This window comes from Orcinus orca, chromosome 11, assembly GCF_937001465.1.
Source record: "Orcinus orca chromosome 11, mOrcOrc1.1, whole genome shotgun sequence".
Taxonomy (NCBI): domain Eukaryota; kingdom Metazoa; phylum Chordata; class Mammalia; order Artiodactyla; family Delphinidae; genus Orcinus; species Orcinus orca.
The window spans coordinates 55,054,176-55,073,835 of NC_064569.1; the positions used below are offsets into that span (position 1 = coordinate 55,054,176).

Genomic DNA, 19,660 nt, shown 5'->3' on the forward strand with positions numbered 1-19,660 from the left:
AGATACAAGGATTTTTAACTTCAGTAGGGCAGGGGAGTAAATGAATGCTCTTTGGCAAAGAGAGTGACTTGGTCAGTATGCTTTAAGATAATTCATCTGGCAACAATGTGTAGAATGGATCACAGCAGAAACAGACAGGAGGCCACAGGCAAGGTAGGAAAGTTCACCTGAAGTCCAGGAGTTGAGAAGTAATGCCAACCCAAACAAGTGTGGTCTCAGTAGAAATGAATTGCTATCTAATAGATGTGCCAATTGACTGACGGTTTCAGGAAAGGCAGAAAAAGGAGTATCAGGATTGAAGACTGGGTCATTTAAAAGATGGCGATACAGTTAACAAAAGGAGAAGAAACTGGTTTGGTGACAAAGGTGATGAGTTCAGTTTGCACACATGACCTGTTCAAGTTGCCAGTGGAATATCCTGGTGAAGTTTTCAAGGTGATAGGAACGAGGAGCTCAAACCCATAAGTGAGTTCAGTGCTTAAGAGATGTACAGTCTGGCATTCTCTGCATAGAGATAATAGCTTAATACAAGTGAAACGATTTCCAGTGTAACAGAAGAAAACAAATGTATTTTTAATCTAACTATTTTACATATTCTCTCAAATTCTAAATAATCCTAGCTCCAATCTTCTGAAACTGACTCTTTCTGGGGAAAAAAGAAAATCAATTGCACAAAGGTCAAAGAGTTAAAAAGAGAGAGAGAGAGAAAAGAAAAAACAGTATACCCAGGTAACATTTTCTCCCATGAACTCAGTTTCAGGCTTTCAGACTTCTCAAAGTTTCATGCAATAATTGAAAAGTTAGTAAAGTCAATTTATTTGAAATTCATTCATTCAGAATTTACAATATTTCCTACAGACTGCTCTGACACGTGCCTTTGAAATTCCCATCAAAAAACGGTTTTTCTAAGGAAACAGAAATTACCAAAATATTCAACATATTCAGTTAACCTAAATCTTGAAACACCTAGAAAGCACTTATACAGAAAACTTAGGATAATTATAGTTCATTCTTATCTATTCCTTTAGTTTTCAATTACTAGTATTCTTAAAAGGAGTGAAATTAATCATATTTTTTGCTCATCTTCCAAATTTATAAAAGTTCATAAAAATTTATTTCAAGAATGCCTGATACGGCTTCCCTGGTGGCACAGTGGTTGAGAGTCCACCTGCCGATGCAGGGGACATGGGTTCGTGCCCCGGTCCGGGAAGATCCCACATGCCGCGGAGAGGCTGGGCCCGTGAGCCATGGCCGCTGAGCCTGCGCGTCCGGAGCCTGTGCTCCTCAACGGGAGAGGCCATAACAGTGAGAGGCCCGCGTGCCGCAAAAAAAAAAAAAAGAATGCCTTATAACACAGGGCCCAGTTAAACTCTGAACTAAGCAAAAATTAGCCTTTAATACCCCCCAACCCCTACTTTTCCCTGCATATTTGCCCATCTTTGAATATTTTTGCTCTCTCTTTGAATATTTTTGCCCATCAAAACCCAGTTTTCATAAAAAAGCTACTATCTTGTATAAAGGGTAGTCGTATTTTAGTCTTTTCTCTAATAATGGTAAATTCCACTGTTAAGTTCCCACCCTTTTTGAAACAAGCCATTTGGAACAGAAAGTCCTTTCTGTTGCCCAGTAGTTACATCATAGACCACCTATGGGTAACCCTTTAAAGTACTCTAGTCACGCATTTAAATGTGCGATTTATTTTACTCATATAAATAGTTGATTTAGGTACAAAGTTGTTTGGAATCTTGGATTAGTTAACTGAGTTTGACAGGATAATTTGCAAAGAGTTGTCCTGGGTGAAGACGCTTGACAATTCACGAGAAACCACAAGAATGAAAAAGACTGTGCCCTATTCAAGGCACCCTCACGGGAGCTCTAGATGTGGAAATTGAGCGCTGTTACTTCTCCAGCCACTTTCCCCAGCACAAAGGAGTACGGGAGCACCAAATGTTTGGTGGCGTTGGTGACTGAATTACAGTTTGCATGAAAGGCACCTTTTGAATTCGTACGGTTTTTAAGCTCTTCGCACCGTTGTAACCCGCTAGGATTTGGGAAGCCGAGGGAAGGCCGAAGAGGCAGTAACAGGGAGAGAAAAACACCGCGGGTGAAACGCCACGAAGAGCGCCGCGCGCTCCCGGTTTGCGCTGCGGGGACGCGGAAGGCCCCGCCCCTCGGCTCCCCTCGCCCCTCCCCTAGGCCCCGCCCCTTCCCGGCCGCGCACCCGCGCGCCCCGCCCGCGGGCGGAAGCGAGAGCGAGGTTGAACGCTTGACGTCAAGGCGACACCGCCAAACCTCGCCCAGAGTCAGGCGTGTAAGCCAGCCGGAGCGGCGGCGGCGGCGGCGGTAGCGGCAGGACCGCCGTGGCGCCGGTAGCAGCGACCCGGAGGGAGCGCGAAGCGACGCTGGCTGCGGGGACCCGGTGACAGCGTGAGAGGTTCGCAGAGTGCGTGCGTGGCCGCTGAGGGGAGCGGCGGCGGTGGCCGCGCGGGGCGGGGGCCGGGCGCCGGCAGAGGGGAGCGGGTGGGGTGCGGCGCGGGCCGGGCGGGGCGCGCGCGCGGCGGTCAGGGGGCCGGGGCGGCGGCGACGGCGGCCTCAGAGCGCGGCAGGTGGTGCGAGGGCTCGGGCCCGGCCGGCGAGTGCGCTGCCTCCCTGGCCGGCGGGCATGAGCCGCCGCCGCCGCGGGGGAACAGCGCGCTTTGCGGAAGGGGTCAAATGTCTGAAATATGGCGGAGGAAGTGAGAGCCCGAGGACCCCCCCCACCCCCACCCGCCTGCTCCCTCCTGCCCGCGGCCGCCGCAGCCTCTCCCGCTGCCCGCGGTCCCCCGCCGGCTCCCCGTAAGACTCGTCCCCCCTGCCCCGGAGCCCCCTCGGCGGCCGCCTCTTTTCCTCCCGGGTGTGAGTGGAAGTTAGAACGGAAACCAGAAAGTTATCCTTTGAGGAGACCCAGCTTCCCCCAGTCCCGAGCTGGGGCGAGGAGCGTTCGGGGGAAACCACTCCCCGGCGTCCTGCGGGCTCGAGCCTGACAGGGAAAAAGTTTGCCTGAAACGGGGCTGGTTTGCTCCATTTGTTGCGGGAAGTGGCAGGAGGAAGGCAGCGGAGGGAGCCCCACCTAGTCTGGCAGCGGCCACCGCGTAGAGAAAAACTGTTAAAGGGGCCTTTCCCTTCGTCAGCAAGAGGAAATCTCTCTCTCTTACAGAGAGAGAGAAAATCCAGGAAGTTTGTCTTCTCTTTTTCGCCATCTCGATGTGTGTAATCCTAACGTTGACTGTCAGCGCCGTGAATCTTATTTAAAACTACCCCCAGTGAATCGGGCCATCCGAATATTTCTTGTGGAAAAAAGAAAAAAACCTGATGGCTTTTGGAGAAAAGATCATCCTTGCTGAGTTTAAGCAGACGATTTTCTTCCCCTTCTCCTGATCCCCCACCCCCTTTTATTAGTTCAGAACAACATTTTTGCCCTGCAGCTCTTGTGTGAACATAAGCAGTTCTGTGTTACAGTAACGGGAAATCACATTTTTAACGGGGTAGAAAGTTGACGCTAAATGAAAATTGTGATTTTAATATTTTAAAATTAATTCAACCTGATTGGATTTTTGTTTTGCTAGTAGCACAGCATCTAATATATAAATATCTAAAATATAATTTATCATGCTTATAAAACTTAAAGCTTCCAACTCGTAAATTCATTTTTTAACCCTCTTTTTTGTAATTAGAATGCTATTTGGACTTGTTCAACAAAACCTTAGCTTAGCAAGAAGTAACATAAAAAGGGTAGACGTTCATTTAACTTAAGGCTGGTATTACTCCTAAAAGCTGACCCTTGAATTGTGTTTGAGTCATATGGAGTCATGGGACTTTTTAAGGGCCGGAAAGGGCTATTTAGATCATCCAGTCGCACCCTCTGATTTTACGGAGGAGGAAACTGAGGCCTGGAAAAGATAAGATAACTAGTCAGTGGTCCTGCTGACTTGTAGGACAGTAACGTACCATAATAGAGAACCTGGAGGGAAATATATGACATTTTTATAGTGAATTACATTTTACAGAGAATGGTCGTCCCATCATACCCCAAAAAAGGTGAGTACGTTAGTCAAACAGTGTAGAATCATTTGGGTAGTTTCATTACCAGGTTTTAAGAGAGGAAGTTGATATCAGAATGGTGAATTAACTTTAAGGACACAGAGCCCTGAATGATAGTCTTATTTGAGCCCATCCATGCTTTTGATCTCTGCACTACGGGAAAGTAGTTTCACTTGCATTTTCTTTTTGTCATTCATAATAAATTGTGAAGCTCCCTTATCTGAAGAAGCCGGAAAGTAAGTCTTTGAAACACGTGTATCCAGTTTGGTTTTAATGTGCCAAGTATGGGAATACAACTGAAGAACCCAATAATAAACTGGCTTAATTTTAAACTTTGGTATGGGTTCATGAAAATGATTGCTCTTTCTGCCCCTTCCCACCCTCCCCCACCCTATGAAAGTCATCTCTCTTCCTTTCTATGACAAGCGTCACTTCCTACCTCCTGTTATCATTATATGTGTTTTTTCTTATCCCACTAAATTATAGACTCCATGGACAGGATGTGTTCTTTGCACAGAGACAATACCAGTTTGTTTAATATAAACACCATGAGGGTAGGGACTTGGTCCATTTTATTTTCTACTGTATCTTAGTTACTAGAACCTTGCCTGTGCACATAGTAAGTGTTTAGCACTTAGATTTAGGGATTAACTGTAATAAACATTTAAAGAGATGATATTTGAAGAGAACTTTGTCTTCCTTCAAAAAGAAACATTTCCACATTGGTTTTGGAACCATTTTAAGTTTACAAATTGATTTCGATTTTATCCTCAAAACAGTCCTTTACTGTGGAATTTCAGTATTTTCTCTTAGCTGTGTAAAGGGAAAGTGAGCCCCCATGGTAAGGAACCACCATGTAAGGAGGGTCTAGCGAGTTGTGATAGGGAATTCATCATAAAAAACTTTGATCCATGTACAGTAGGATCTTACAGGTGTATCTTCCAATATAATTCAAGATTGGTAGAAGACCTATGCAGAGATTGATAACATAGTAACTAATTATACATGTTGTTTTAAATATAAAGTCTAAGATTTGAATGAGAAACTGTCCATGTTCAGTTTTCTTTGACTTCTGTTGTAGGTATTTGATCAATATTTATTAAGGCAGTGAAATTAAATAGGGAAACTGGATCTCATACAAATAGGATTTGACTGATTTTGCAAAGGTGTCGTTTATTTTTCTTCCAAAAGTGTAAGTAGGGAGTTTTATTATTGAATATCAAGGTCTTACTGGTATGCATGCGTCGTCATTTTCCCAAAGGCTCAAAATAATGTGTTTCTGTGTTATGTATTGGTAAAGAAGGGGTGGGTATTGATCTGTAGTGTTTAGATTTGACTGGCAGCAGGAATAGTTTAGTATTTATGAACTGAATATTCAAAAGCTGTCTTTTGTATTATGGCAGTAATGTCACATGTTCAGTCTATAGAAAATCTTGATGAAGATTGATCTTAAACTCTGTAAGACCATATAGGGTTGTGACTAAATTTATGCCTTGATTTTTCTTCCCCCTCCTATAATTTTTGAGACCCTTAGAGTCAGAGATTAGGCTGAAGTTTTTACAGTTACCCTTTTCAAATTGGATTTCTTTTAGAAAAAGTTAAGAAACATATTTTGGCTGATGCAATGATTCATTGTTAACACTGGATAGATTTTTCAGCAAGCAGGAGGTCTGTACTGTGGCTTACCCTTGTGCTGAAAGCCTGATGTTTTTCAGTGTTAAGATATTTTGCAATAGTACTTAAAGGTACTAATTACCATTTGAGAACTTAAGTCTTTTCATTTATTAGTCCTTTGGAAATGTTATGAACACGATGGAAGCATTAGGTGCAAGGAATAGGATGAATTTATCTATTTGCAGTAAAGACTGGCTTGCTGTATAATCTCTTGTACTTTGTTTGAACCTAGTTGATCACTGGATTCTAAGACCAATCCCTTTAGTCATAGAATTTGTATTTTAGAGAAGAAAGACTATCAGGAACTTTTGTGCTGCCTTCAAAAAATTAAAATCACTTCTTAAAATACACCACTAACAAAAAGAAATACCACTTCTCCATACTTCCTAACACTGGTGTGTTTATTCCCAATGTTAGTCAAATTAAGGCTACAACAGCAACTGATTATTATTTCAGTAGCGATTTATGAAGAATTTTTCTTTGCATCAATAGTGGATCAAAATTTGTAAACAGTTTCCAAGGAACCTTAAAACTTATAAAAGAAAGAAATGAATATTTGGGGAATTCCCTGGTGGTCCAGTGGTTAGGACTCCACACTTTCACCACAGAGGGCCGAGGGTTCAATCCCTGGTCAGAGAACTAAGATCCCACAAGCCGCGCGGCGGCCAAAAAATAAAAAATAAAAAATTACAACATAGATTGCAGAATTTCCATTTGGTTTTTACTATACAGAACAATATTCTGGAGTATTACCACACTTAAAATTATATATGAGGTGCTCAGGTACTAGAAATGTGTTCACTTTTAAATTAATCTTAGTCTAACTATACAGAATAATTATCTAACGTTCTGATTTTGAATTTTATATTGGGCTGGTTCCTAACGCTTAACTCTTGTAGTTATGCTGTTTTGTAATTTTGTAGTTGTATGTGTGTGCGTATGTATGTATTTTTATTTATTTCAGTGAGACATTTTAAATTTAAGCTGGATTCTGATCCCATGAGATAACTTGCTAGGTAATCTTTTCCAGTGGTGGGGATAGAATGTTTTTAACTGTTGTACAGGCAGACTAAAGATGTTAAAGGAAGAGAGCATCCATTAAAAGTAGTTATACGTAATTTTGAACACTTTCAGTTATTGACTTCTTGGAATCATCACTTTTGCTACATCATGGAGCTTCTTGCTGAGTTTTTCAGTAGTTGCCTTGAATATTTATTTCAGTAAATATGTACTTTTAATTAAATAGTTTTCTCTCCTCTATTTAAAACTTAGCATTTTGTTAAGTAACTTTATTTTGAAAATATACAGTGAACTAATTGCCCCATTGGTGGATCACCTTTACCTGTTGCTTTCCTCCTCTTTGCCTTGTGGGAAGGGCACAAAGATGAAAGAAAATCTGTTTGTCCATTTAATAACAGTTTTTGGCAAAAGCTTCTAGAAAGGAAATGGAAAATGTTATGCAAAATTCTAATTATCTGAGTTTTCTATAATTTATCCTTCTTATTAGAATATATTTTTCAAGTCACTGTATTCTATAAAAAGGGGGGGGAGTTTCTAAAAGTTCTTAGTTACTGGGAATGAAGACTATAAATATAAGCTCTTTTTGTTTAATTAATAGTTTGTAGGTGTCAAAGTGGTGTGCATATCGCATCCAACTGTTACCTACGTGTTGTTAGATTGCAGTGAGACTACATTATGCTAACATAGTTATAGCTGCTGCTTCTAAGATTTATAAGTTATCATTAAGCTCCTCAGTAACGATAGCAAAACTTGGGAATTCCTCAGGAACTTTGAATTCTGTACTGTACAGATAATAACAAGGGATAGTAATGAGGTATATAAACATGTGCATCTGTTATTCTGCTCTTGAAATTGTTGAACTTGAGATTTTGCACTAAAGTGTTTTGAATACAGAAAAGTATAATGAAGAAAATAAGTATTGCTTGTAATCATACCAGTGCAGTGAGTTTTTAGGCAAAGTTTGTAAGCTTTCCGAACCTCTTTGCTTCCTCAGTGGGAAAGATGACGTATAAAGCTTCTGTTCACCTGTAGCATCGCTAGTGCCAATTGAAGTTGATTAGATTGCTTAATTTTTAAGATTCCTATTAAGGTATGAATGAGAAGTAAGGAAGAATAATTGTGATTGTGACCAAATAAATTGTGTAGCTCAGTGGTTTTTAAAGTATGGTTCAAGGAATCCTGGGGATTGCCTAGACATTTTGAGGGAGTCTACAAGTACAGAACTGTTTACAATAATACCGAGATGTCCTTTGCCTTTTCTCTGTGTTGACATCTATACCAGTGTACAAAAGCAAAGGTGGGTAAAACTTTTGACATCTAAGAACAAATCAGGTGAGAGTACCTCCCTGTATTAGCAGTCATGGTACATATCCTTCAGTGCCATGCACTCACAGTTTAAAAAAAAGTCTAAATGCACTTGATGAAGAAGTAAAAAAAAAATTATCAGATCTCAACTTTGTACATATCATTTTAATGTACTGTGACAAAATAGGAAGTATGCTTAAAACGCTTTTTCTGCTGTCATACTGAAATATGGTTGCTTCTAGGGAAAGCATTTGTGTGATTTTTGAGTTGCAAGCTGAATTAGCCACTTTTTTCATGAACACCATTTTTACTTGAAAGAATGCTTGACAAACTGAAGAAGTTTTTCAGACTTGGGTATTAGACTGACATTTTCTCAAGAAGCGAACCTGGATCTTTAAAAGGAAAAGATTGACAGTATTTACGGGCAATGATAAAGTTCTAGTTTTCAAGGGAAAATTAGAATTTTGGAAGATTTTTCCGATGATATTGGTGATGTTAATGGACATGATTTTTAAAATAATGTATAATGAAATATGTCAATATTTGAAGATCCACATGACTCTGTAAGCCAATATTTCCAAGTCACCAGTGCATGATATTATAAGATCACGCAAGGATAAGAAACAATGGATCATTTTTTTTTTAATTTATTTATTTTTGGCTGCGTTGGGTCTCCGTTGCTGTGCACGGGCTTTCTTTAGTTGCGGCGAGTGGGGGCTCCTGTTCATTGCGGTGCATGAGCTTCCCATTGTGGTGGCTTCTCTCTTGTTGCAGAGCAGAGGCTCTAGTAGGCGCGTGGGCTTCAGTAGTTGTGGCACATGGGCTTAGTGGCTCTGCGGCATGTGGGATCTTCCCGGACCAGGACTCGAACTTGTGTCCCCTGCACTGGCAGGTGGATTCTTAACCACTTCACCACCAGGGAAGCCCCCAAGACCAGTGGGTCTTAATGTGAATGTAGAGTTTATTGATAAGGTTACCCATTCCAATATATTTCAGCCAATTGAGTTTTGGTATAGTATCAAAGGAGAATATCCACATTTATCTGAAAGGCCATTAAAATATTCCCAAATGTCTGGTTATTATTTACTTTTTTGTGTGTATTACTCATTTTTCCATGCTTTGCAGTATATTGAACATATTTTTGTTGGAGGAGTAGAGAAGAATAGGAACCATAGATAAATGTGAGGCAGTGTTTTCATGTGCTTTATCTTAGAATCTCATTAATATATAATCATTTTAAGTTTAATTTCTTCGCAGTTTTTTCCATTGAGCAGTCCATTCAACTTGCTGCGCTGCGCGGCTTGTGGGATCTTAGTTCCCCAACCAGGGATTGAACCCAGGCCCTGGCAGTGAAAGCACCAAGTTCTAACTACTGGACCGCCAGGGAATTCCCCCCATTCAACTTTGGATTGCAGTAGGAGATTAGGTAATTGTTATTTTTTAAGTCAATTTTTGGTTTTAATACTTGTTTTGTACGTCTGATTACTCAACCATAGATAGGTTGCTTATATGTTCAAGTTTTGACATAACCCTAAACAGATTTTTAATAGTTGACTTTCACAATTTTAGGATATGTAGTAGCTTTCATGTAGTAAAGCTATGTACTTTTTCCCACTTCTAGTTTAATCATGTGTCCTTGACCTGAGAATTTGATGTCCTTGACCTGAGAATTTGATGTTGTCTAGATACTTTTCCAAAACAAATGAGAATGTTTTTACCTTCTGGGAGAAAGTTTTTTCTTTTTCATGTTTATTTAAGAATAATTGTAGCAATCCTTGTTAAACAACTCTTTTCATAAAAGTCATGTCTTAGGACCATTCCAAATTTTAAAGGATTTTTAGGACAACCTGCATTTGGTTCAAGTAACAAGTTTCAGGTTATGAAAGAAGTAAGATACATAAGTTGTAGTTTGTAGTTTGTAGTTGTAGTTTGCACCCAGTTTCTTGGAAATTTAGTGCCAGTTATTTCCCTAGGAATAATAAAATGGGTGTGAATAAAGAGAGTATTGAGTCTGAACACCACTGTTTGTAAGAACAGGGTTGGCATCAGAGAAAGAGAAAGATTCGGAGTGGTTTAGGGAAGAAATAAGTGTAAAAAACTAGCTTCAGGATAGCTTCAGGGAATAAGCCCTATAGAATTCCTGCCCCCGTGAGCTAATCCCACAGTAGGGGGCGTTCATTTAATAGGAAGCTTTAGTTCTCCCTATATTAAATAATTAACTGGTCAGCTGTTCTGAATTAGGGCACATACTGAGATCATATTTTATGTCCTGGACATCCAAATTAGTCACAAAGTTGCCACTCACTATTGCTTATATAGTTTAAGTTGCTAGCTGAAAAATGTTTGAAATTCCCTGTATTTTAGGTTTTTTATACTTAAGTTTTTTTTTCCTCCAAGAGCCTTGTCACCTTACTTGATCTTCGTTGAACAAAGAGAATACAGGATTTGCAAGCTTTTAAGGACGGAAGAGCATTTATAAAAGTTTTCTATTGTTTCCATGAAAGTGATGATGGTGATAATATTGAAGAGGTGGAAGGGCAGGAAGTAGAACAGAAAAGAGTGAAGATGGTGATTAAGAGGTTCTCTTTCTAATGAGCAGGGCTGCTGTTACTGCTATTCACTTTAGAGTTCTGGTTGAGCAAAAATGATAAACTCCACTTTGAAAAGCACTTACGGTGCTTTAGTGATTGATACATCTTGTCCACCAGTGGGTCCTATGTAGAGGATAAATTGATATTTTCTATCAGTTAGAGATTATGGTATTAGAGTAGAAGTTTCATAATTATGCAGTGTGAGTTGAGAGTACTTTTGCTCTTTTTACTCCCAACAGGCCCTTATGCACTTTTCTCTGAACCTTCAGGTGCTCGGATTGGACACTTAACTTATTCACTTTTTCTCATAAGTTTTAACTGATTCCATTGAGCATGAGGGCTAAACTGAGAAATGATGTGCTAGTTTTGCTTTTTTGTTTGTTTGTTTGTTTTAGAATATGCTGTATTTATTTTTTGATGTGGACCACTTTTAAAGTCTTTATTGAATTTGTTACAATATTGCTTCTGTTTTATGTTTTGGTTTTTTGGCCCCGAGGCATGTGGGATCTTAGCTCCCCCACCAGGGATCGAATCTGCACCCCCTGCATTAGAGGCAAATTCTTAACCACTGGACCGCTAGGGAAGTCCTGATGTGCTAGTTTTGAGTAGTTTGATTCTACCCTGTTTAAGTAGCATGGTTTAGTAGTGGTAACTTTGACCTGCGTGATCTAGGCTTCAGTTCCCTCTGGCACAGGCCATGAAGCCTAGAACAAGTTAACTCCTCTCTTAGAACTTATCTTTATGTAGACAAAGTTTGATTAACAGTTAAGGTATTTTTGAGCTCTAAAATCCTGTGTTGCTGTGATATCACCCTTGTTAAAGCCGCAGTCATCTTTGCCTGGACTCCTACAGGAACTTTCTAACTTGTTGTCATTCCTCAGTCTTCACCCAGAAGACAAAGTCATCCTTTAAAAATGTAAACCAGATCATGTAATACCCTCCAGTCCCAATTTCCTACCCCAGTGGCTTAAAATAAAAACCAGGTCCAGTTCTTGCTTACTTCACAACTTTATCTTCTTTCCATTGCTCACTAAGCTCCAGCCATACTGGACTTCTTTCTGATCTTGACCCCACCAGCCCTTTACCACCTTTTGAGTTTTTGGTGCTTACAACTGCTTTCTGTCTGTCATGCTCTTTCTTCAGCTGTCCGCAGTTCTGCCTTAGTCTGAACCTTACATCTCAGTTCAGACGTCTCATCTGCAGAGAAGTTTTTCCTGATCACCTTATATAAAGGACTATCCCCTCTTTATTACCTTCACAGTTCTTACCAAATAATTATATTTATTTATTCATCTATCCTCTCTTCCCCTCGAAAATGTTTCAAGAGAGAAGAAACACCATGTCACTTTTCCAACACAGTCTCAAATGGTAATTGGCACACATAGTAAGTGCTCAAATTTGTTTTATTTTAATTGAAAGAATACATGAAGAGTTCAGTGGTTTGTCCTTATTAATTCCCATCATAGGCTACTTCTTACACTAATTTTTTTAAGTGTTACATTTATTTCCAACTATAATCCCTCATTACTTAGGGCATCTGTCTTTTGAGGAGTCGTTCATCTGACTGCCTATAATTGGAGCTGGTTGATCTCAGTTGCTGTATGTTATGATTAAATTGAGTAGTTATGCACAAAAGGTTCTTAGCAAAGACATGAAAGTTTAATCATCATGAAATGTAAATAGTTCAAAATAATAATAATACCCAAATGAGTGATATAGATGAGTGCTTATAGAATAAAAGGAAGAAGTGAAAACCTTTAGGCTTTCGTAGTCCAAGAAGACATTAAAAATGAGGTGGGGGCTTCCCTGGTGGCGCAGTGGTTGAGAGTGTGCCTGCTAATGCAGGGGACACGGGTTCGAGCCCTGGTCTGGGAGGATCCCATATGCCACGGAGCAACTGGGCCTGTGAGCCACAACTACTGAGCCTGCGCGTCTGGAACCTGTGCTCCACAGCAAGAGAGGCCCCAATAGTGAGAGGCCCGCGCACCGTGATGAAGAGTGGCCCCCGCTTGCCACAACTAGAGAAAGCCCTCGCACAGAAACGAAGACCCAGCACAGCCCAAAATAAATTAATTAATTAATTAATTTAAAAAAAAATGAGGTGGGATCTGTACATGATATTAAAAGGGTAGGTAAGTTTTAGACTAACAGTGAATCAGGGTAGACAACAATTTAGAAATTGAAAAGTGCAGAGTATGTTTAAGAGGGTATTTTGCTCTAGTAGATGTTTGTGAAATGGATTATAGGTCTGTAATACCTTACCTATATAACCCTTGGTGCCAGGTATTTTGGAATTCAGAACTTTTTGGAAAGATTTATTTTGCATATTAGTAAGAGTAATCAAACACTTAATATTTCTAAAGTGAAATATGAATAGTTACACTTAATGGGATAAATAAAAACTAAATAGCCGCACATCAGTGCTTGGGTGAAGTTTTGCTGTGAAAAAAATTTATGTTGGGTCAGGTTTTGCCGCTAAATTAAACTTGCAGATTTCAGAGATTTTCTGATTTCAGAATTTCTGTGAGAAGTGGGTCTGAAATAGTTGGAAAGGCTTTACTCTTTATTACTTTGTGTCTTTGGGGAGGACATCAAGGTCTGAAAATGTTAGTTTGAGGCAATTAGCTTAGAAACAGTTTCTGCCAAGGAATTTTTGACACAGACTCAGGGTGGAAGGCACTACTGAGGGTGATGAGTCTTTACAGGTATGGGAGAACCACCTAATTCCTTAGAGTCCGGTTAAATGTTTGGAAGTAGTGGAGATTCATCAGTGTATATAGGTGCCTGGAAAATAGTAAATGTTAAAAAAAAGTGTAATGCTTGAGAGCTCATATTTTAGATGCGATTTCTTCTTTATCAGTTTTTAAAGTCTTAAACCCTGCAGTTTGTGTCCCAATTGATAGATTTGTAAGCATTACATAATACATATAATTGTGAGGTAAGAGCACAAGAGAAGGTTAGAATAGGAATACTGTAGGACTAATGTAATCTGTTTTAACATCCTTGATGGAATCACTTGGTATTGACAAGGAAAGAAGTAAATATCTGAAGATGCTACTTTGAAACTCAGGATTGATTATAAGAAGTGCCTGCTAGCTTTCTGTGTTTTCCCCACTGCTCTCCTTATTCTTGCAACCTAATTAACACCCAGATTCAGTCCTCATTGTCTTTATCCATTCATTTGGTGTATATTAATGTCCAAGAATGAAGACATGTGTGTGCTATTTTTGTATATTGACTTGTATCTTATAGAATTGCCAAGATAGGCATGTTTCAAAACTACTTTATAAAAAATAAAAGTGCTTACTGACCTAATAATTATGCAAGTAAGTGGAATAATGTATGGAAAAGCCAAATGTAAGCATTATTTATGGCTTACAAAGTGTGGCATGCCTTTTATTTTTCTAAGTGGTCTTTATTATACTGGGTACTAAATGCCTCTTTGAATAAACTGAAGAGGCTAGAGTATAAAAGGAAGAACTGTTACATTAGTCTAAAACAACTTTATAAGACAGCTAGCTGCACAAGCCAGTGTGGGCATTAACTAGCATAAACTGCTGCTTAGATTAAGATGTTAAAATTATTAGAGAAAACTATGAGAAGTACCTGTGCTTCCACTGTTTTTTGTTAGTTGGTTAATTTTTCTCCTCTGAACTTGTGGCACATTTACTAGGGGATTTTCCATTAGGAATGTCCTGGTCTTGAAATTTCATTTAGAATGTAATGCAGATTATAAACCCTCAATCTGAAATTATGGCATTCTTATTATGGCTTCAAATGCATTTGGGGGCAGTCATATTAAGCTTTGTCTTAATCTTAGGAAGGTAACAGTAAAATGAAATAAAAAAATTGTAGTCATTTGTTCCTTCTCTCATGAAAGACTAATTCTGTTTATTTCTGAATTCAACCTTGTGTTGAAATAGACTGTAAAATTGTTTAAAAAATGTTCCCCCATCCTTGTGGAGGGTGGTGTATTATAAAATCTGAGTATCTATGTTAAAAGAAATATTTGTGGCATTCTTCCAGTCATAAAAGTGGGTGTGGTTTGTTCTGGAGTCCTTACCCTTAACTTGAATTCTGGTCTGTCTGCTGGTAGTAAAGAGCCTCACTTTGATTTCTTAAAATGCATGAAAGCACATATTTTCCCTAACTAATGGGGATATCTCTGTGGTTGATGTAATCATCTCATTCTGCAACCTATTCAGCAAACATTATTGAGCACCTTCGGTGTAAGTGTTACATTCTGGAATCACAAATTCAGGAGACTTGGAGAAAATGTGGCTTCACTAGGAACAGAGTAAAACATCTGGTTAACCTTCTTAACCCTTTGCAGTGGTGTTGTCCTTTTTTTCTGTGACATGTGGAAGCTAAGATGTTAAGAGTGGATTATTTAAATGACTGAGGATTATTTAAAATACTGATTTCTGGAGACCTGAGGAACACAGAGACCTTCCTTTTCTGTGCTAAATTAGGGGACACTTACTTGGAATCAAAGAAGACTAATAATATGAGCTCTGATAGACCCTGATCTTTCTTTGCTAGGATATAGGTCTTAGGGTCTTAAGGAGGAAGGGAGGTGTTAAGAGTCTTCCAGAGGTGCTTTTTAAAACTTACACACACACACACACACACTCCCACTCCCTACAATAATCACAGAAACCACTGCTCTAATGTCACTTTAATTTCTCCCAGGCTTCTGGGTCTTCAGATTTAAATTTGATCTGACCTTGAGACATCGCCTCCCACCATTCCCATCAGTGATTTTGTTTTGCCACCTCCTCAAATACCCTATGCCTGGCTCCTTAACTTCCTATCATGCCAGGGTGTGGCCCATATGGGCCAGGCTACATCTAATAGAAACATAATATCTGATGAAAAATGTCTTATTATATGGACATACAGATGTGTGTGTTTACATTTATCTTTAGAGAGACTCATCAGTGTCTGAATAGATACAGACCTAAATGAGTCTTGATGTATAACCTTGCTTTATAGAAAATGAAAATGGTAGGTTTTTCAGCCTCTCTTGGTGGCTAGGGTGCAAGTACTTAACATAGGACCAAGACACAAAGGATTTTTCTGAAACAAATCTGAAAGGAAACTTTGCAGAGCCCTAGTGGCATGAATGCTTTAATCTTAAGCTGTTTATTATGTTAACTACTTCCAAAATCAAAGTGAGCAGATTTAATAGATCAGATTTAGCTCCAAATGTAAAAATTTAGTGCTTTACCCAAGATGCCCTTTTCAGTTTTATCTGTAAAGCTTGATGGAGTTTTGGGATATGTTGGGGTCTTACATTAGGTTCCCCTAATAACACTGTTTTTTATCATCCTCACAAATGGCCTTGACAGCTGAATCTGTTGACTAAGTGTATAAGGTGCCTGTTGAATGTTATAAAATAGAGCAACATCAACTATGCCAGAACCAAAATTGTTTTTGATAGACAGTCTTAAGCATTCAGGTGGACCATCCTCAGTGATTCCTTTCAAGGTTTTTGTTGTTGTTGTAGAGGTTTTTGCGTATTATTTTGCAGCTAACTAATTCATCTTTGTAAAACTATCAGACAACATGTTAGCTATGTGAAATATTCTACAGCAGAAATTTTCAAATGTTTTTTAGTTACAGTCCTGTTTCTCCTTTCCCTAAACCATAGTAGACATTGATAATTGAGAACTCTTTCCCTTTGAGTCCAGAATCATTATTAACACTGCACTCCAGGTAGCCATTAATATTTTGAGTTGCTGTTTGAGCTAAAACCCATTTGCCACCAGTGAATTAATGGACCAGATCTATCCTTATCTCTTCCAGGGCATATCAGCAAACTTTCTGTAAAGGGCCGGTTAATAAATATCTTAGGCTTTGTGGACCACGTATTCTCTGTCACAACCACTCAACTCTGCTGTGTTAGTAGGAGTAACCATAGACAGTACGCAGTTGTATGGCTGTGTTCCAACAAAACATTATTTACGAAAAACAGACATGGTGAAGTTTAGCCTGTGGGCTGGAATTAGCCAACCCCTGCTCTAGGGCAAGAAAGTGGTTTTGATTCATTCAACAAATAATTGCCTTCTGTATTCCAGGCACTGTGTTAAGTGTTGGTTATGCAACAATTAACATTATACATAGATCTCTGGCCATGAACTATTTAAGCCTTAACTGAGTATTTTTTATGCTTTAGGCATATCCAAAGGGGCTTTTTGAGGAAAAATATGGCCTGGCCCATACATCTGCCTCATTTGTCAGTACAAGTGAGATCTTAGGCAAATACCCTAAGTGCCATGTTCTGTGGTCGTGGTGTTAACTAAAAGTAATCTCAGTATGCTTTAAATATCAGATGCTGTGGTATCAAAGTGAACATCCTGTTATTAAAAGGGGGAGGCTTAAGATGTGTGGATCTAGTATCTGTACTGCCTGAACATAGTAGGTACTTAGTGTTCATACGGCGTTGTGGGATAAAACTGAAATTACCAGTTGTCTTAACTATCTTCTGCCAGTCCCTTGCAACTTCTTTCCTCTATGCAGCATATTGTTTCTGACCTCTTAATTTTGGTTTTCATTTTGTTACAGGTTTTTCTTGCAAATCAATCCATGCATTTTAAAAGTAGGCCACATATTAATCATATTTAATAAAATGCTTAACTTTTCTAGATGTATTGTCCAGATTTCTGTTAGAACTCCTTTTATTTAAAAAGTAGCTTTAGGGCTTCCCTGGTGGCGCAGTGGTTGAGAATCTGCCTGCTAATGCAGGGGACATGGGTTTGAGCCCTGGTCTGGGAGGATCCCACATGCCGCAGAGCAACTAGGCCCGTGAGCCACAACTACTGAGCCTGCGCGTCTGGAGCCTGTGCTCCGCAACAAGAGAGGCCACGATAGTGAGAGGCCCGCGCACCGCAATGAAGAGTGGCCCCCACTGGAGAAAGCCCTCGCACAGAAACGAAGACCCAACACAGCAAAAATAAATAAATAAAATTAATTTTTTAAAAAAAAAGTAGCTTTAGTTTTTCTCAATATTGGTATGTTTTTCTTCAAAATATCCAGTACTGTTGATTACAAAATGAGTCAAATCTCTTGACTAATACTCAGAGATCTTCATTCTCTTAACTGTAGACTCTCTTGCTATTTTTTTTTCCTGTCCCTTTGTACCTTGAGGTCCACTCAGACCGTGCTTTCTACTGTAGTCTAATCATATTCCTACATTTTGCTGCCGACCTTTTTCTGAATTTCCATAGTATTTTTGTTTTTCTCATGATATTTTCCATGATTTTTGTCTCACCTTTCTTACAAAATTGTAAGCTTCTTGAGAGCAAGTATGTTTCGTTCATCTTTGTAACCCTTGTGATCACTTGCACTTAATGCACATTCAGATACTAATTCTATGAAAGCTATACTTTTCTAATTAAGGGACAGTGTTCCTTCATGACAGATTCCTTGAATTTTTATCCAAATGAGAAAAGTCGTGTCAAAATACATTGTAAATTGTAAAGGCCATACAAATATTGTTTGTTACCATACACACTCAAACTTTGCTCTTATACTAAGTGATGTACACAGTTTGGTTTTTAGTGTCCATGTTTTATTTCAGAGAAGAGTATGATCACATTGTGAAAAAAAAATAAGCTTGTTGTACATTTGCAAGATTTTTTTTTTTATTGATTGCCGGGAAGATGTTTTTATTTATTTATTTGGTTGTGCTGGGTCTTAGTTGTGGCAGGCAGGCTCCTTAGTTGTGGCAGGCGGGTTCCTTAGGTGTGGCATGCGAGCTCTTAGTTGCGGCATGCATGTGGGATCTAGTTCCGTGGCCAGGGATCGAACCCTGGGTCCCCCCGCACTGGGAGCGTGGAGTCTTAACTCCTGCGCCACCAGGGAAGTCCCTGCAAGATGTTTTCTAAGCCTTCACAGTTCCACATCTTTAAAATTATGAAACATGAGAGGAAGCAAATTCCTATCAATATGTATTCCACAAAAGACGACCAGCCACCTTGTTTTTCTCAGGACTGAGGATTTCTTGGGACATAAGACTGAGTGCTAAAATCAGGACTATTGGTCACCCTGATTTCACTTTGATGTGGCTATCTTTTTTGCTTATCACTGTGTTAGCACAGTTTAATAAATTCCTGGTAACTAGACAGTTGGCTTAGTGGGAGAGGGGTGTTGGGACACTTGGGCTTTTATTTCTTAAGTTTCTGAGTATTATTTATTTTGGATAGATGTTCTTTAATATTCAAATGAAAATACAGAAGTGCATTTGATTAATTATTTAGGAATATATTTGTGTATGACATCATGGTGTCCTTATCAGAAGGTGGTGCTACTAAATTTCTTAACTAAAAATTGTATCATCTGTCGGATGATTAATGCTTTATTTAAATGTACTTTATTAGATATAGCAAAGTCCTAGGCAGCTTGAAATTTTCCTCTTAAAGCGGTTTAAGCTTTGATCACAGATTAACAGAGACGGTGTTTGTAAGGAAACATCTAGGGTAGTGTGTGCCTAGTCATTCCTGTGCTGCAGTTAGCTTTTGTATGTGTTCATGTTATGTAAATCAGAGAACACCATGGCTGAGATCTCTCTAATAGCAGGTATATAACTTAAAGTGGCTACTAAAAATCCTTACAAATTTGGTCAGCAGTTGAGCCATTGTGGGACATAAACTATTCTGAGACATGCACTGTGCCTGGTAGTATTGATGGAAAGGAGCCATTAAAAATATTGTTACTTATACCAAAAAGATGTCCTTAATTTGATTAATCTATTGGCTAAAATAGGCTCTTCTGGGATGGTGTGCTTGGTTGTTATCCTTTCATTATTTTTCTTGTTTTAAGAATGTGAATAGAGTCCTTTTGTTATTTTAGCTTTTTATGGTTCTTTTTGCCACCTTGTGAGACTTGCCAGCTTATATCATGGACATTGTTGTAGAAAAATTACTTGAGCCTTTAAAGCAAGTGTATCCAACATTATATTCCTGTATAGAAATGTAAAGGTCAGATTT

At 39.1% G+C, this 19,660-nt stretch overlaps 1 protein-coding gene across 2 annotated transcripts in view; it reads left to right on the forward strand.

Annotated features, from left to right (window-relative positions):
* Positions 1-2,274: 2,274 nt before the first annotated feature.
* The window catches only part of RAP1B (RAP1B, member of RAS oncogene family), a 46,653-nt gene continuing 29,267 nt past the window's right edge, over positions 2,275-19,660 (forward strand). The window contains exons 1-2 of one of the 2 annotated variants that reach the window (XM_033409598.2): positions 2,288-2,434; positions 9,337-9,505. The gene's annotated coding sequence lies outside the window, so the exon portion shown is untranslated. Of the gene's footprint in view, positions 2,435-9,336; positions 9,506-19,660 lie in introns of both variants that reach the window. The other variant, XM_012537465.3, reaches the window with a different exon arrangement.